The following is a 2366-nucleotide window of genomic DNA, read 5'->3' as shown; positions in this document are numbered from 1 at the left end:
TGATTATAACTGGGATTGTTTCAGTTTTCCATTGCCACTTTCAGCTTGTGTCAATCTCTAGGTCCTTGTTTTTCGACCTTTTCAAATGAACTTCAATGATGTGTTTTGCCCTGATGGTATTGCCATATTGGTAAATAAACAGCTCCTTGTTTTGTGGTCTTTAATCACCAAATCTGTTCTATTAGTTTAAATATCTCTGTCTGTATGAATGGGCATATCCCGCAGTATCGTGACATCGCCATCCTCAGTGTTTCTGATTTGTGTTCACACCATTTTGTTGTTACAGCTTTTCTAGTGTATAAGCAGTTCCAAGGAGAACGATCTCCCGAATCTCTTCTATTCAGATGTTCCCATATTTTCTCAACTTTTACCGGTATCGGTATGTCCCAGAATATAGGGGCTACTTCGTTTTTGGTCACTGTTAGTGGTAAATGTGTGCAATATTTGATTTGCACCTTGATGTTGTAGTGCTTTCAGATCACCCGATGGAGATACAGACCACTTCCATAAAAGGCGACTACCTCCCCTCATTTTGAAACAAATATCCTGTGAAATTTGCTCGTCGTAGCGAGGCTAGAAAGGCTAATTAATATTAAACCAGAAGAAACTTTTATGTGGTCTGCATTATGAAAGAGGTCGCCGTATTATTTGTTATGCTTTTGTATGTACTCTATGTTGGCGAGTTTCGCAGATCCTGAGACAATGGGCAGTCCACTTTCTCTTGACACTGATTCCAGATACTTCACGTTGTATTAGTGCCGTCTTTCAGGATCTTATTTCGCTAATAATTTGTATTAAGGTATTGATCGTAAGAGCAATGATAATGGTAATGATGATACCTTTATTATTATTATTATTATTATTATTATTATTATTATTATTATTATTATTATTATCAATAGTAGTTATTTAGAAGTAGCAGTATGTTTTTATGTTGCTTTGTTCTCTCATTACGTATATTTCTCTATACGAAAGGGTACATATACCATGATATATTTTAATGCTCCACAGGTGGTTATTACTCAGACAATATGGCTTTTGTCAGTGGCAGTTGCCGGAGGTGTCCAAATGGCACTTTCGTCCACAAAAATAAAGCACCTGGAAAAAGTGTTTTTGAATGCAAGTCTTGTCCTGACGGTAAGATACTAGAATATAATAACACGTAAACTAACTCCTGCAATGTAGGCAAAAGTGAACAATGCAAAATCCTTTTAATTTAGCATGAGGAAACTTCCAGTTACAGAACAGGTTTAGTTAAGAAGCTTTTGTCAATTATAGCACTTTTATCAAATCAAGAAGACTAAGGTAATGGTAATGAATTTATATAGCGCATTTTCTATTAACATATTCAAATGCGCTTTACAAGCAAGTGACCGATGGGTGAGATCGGACATCAGCATATACAAATTAAAGAAGAGCTTTTTTCGTCAAACGTTGACGTTTTAATTTCCTCTCACAAAAGGTGCTTACTAGTTCATCGTTCAAGATTCAAGGACGTGGAAAGAAAAAGTGAAATTACACGTATCTTTGAATAAGCCTATGTATGTAAAAAATGTACACAATGGTGTGTATTACAGCCAACATTCGTATGACTTTGGCATTGCTAATAACTCTTAAACTCTTAGAGTTAAAAACCTTCCGAAGACATCAAAGGATGCATATGTTACTCAAGGCTATGCACAAGCTGTAATATGGAGCGAAGGGTTCTAATGTAAGCTTTTTTCTTAGCAAGAGAAAATGGGATTGACGCAAAGGTTGTGGTTAGAGGGCTGGTCACTGGCAAGAACCAAAAAATTTCGTCTACGTTTAATTTAATCCACTAATGATAGGTTCTTATATATGTTCTTCATTATTTCCATTTCACTTTTAATTGTCTTTCCGTTGTTTTGGATATAGTTGTTTGGCTTTCCCATCCCTCCGCATTACTATGTACTCCCCAGCCAGTAGGGTTTTTTTATGTTTTGCTGTGTTTTGCGCTGTATCTCTGTTTGTGGTTCAATTTTCATGTTTCAGTGTCTGTTTTTCTGGCTAGCGTTCTCATTTTTATTCACGTCTGTAGGATGCTTCGTTTTTTCTTTGCATATGAAATCCACTTTGGCACACCTTTCCTTTAACGACTTACTCAACGCATGAATTAATAATTTGTTCTTTGAATGCAAGGGATTTTTTCTAAAACGCTGAAAAGGAGTGAAATCTTTCGATGGTTAAAAATGAATACATGCGCAATTAGCCTTTTACAAGAGGTTCATTATACTAAAGATAAAAAAACGTTATGAACCACAAAATGTGGGTATCCTGCTATGTTCAGCGGCTTCTCTAGCTCTAGTGTTGGGTTTGGGTATGTTGCCGCTAAAGTCCATTCTCAG

Source organism: Montipora capricornis, chromosome 5 (genome assembly GCF_036669925.1).
Source record: "Montipora capricornis isolate CH-2021 chromosome 5, ASM3666992v2, whole genome shotgun sequence".
Taxonomy (NCBI): domain Eukaryota; kingdom Metazoa; phylum Cnidaria; class Anthozoa; order Scleractinia; family Acroporidae; genus Montipora; species Montipora capricornis.
This window is presented reverse-complemented; position numbering follows the sequence as displayed.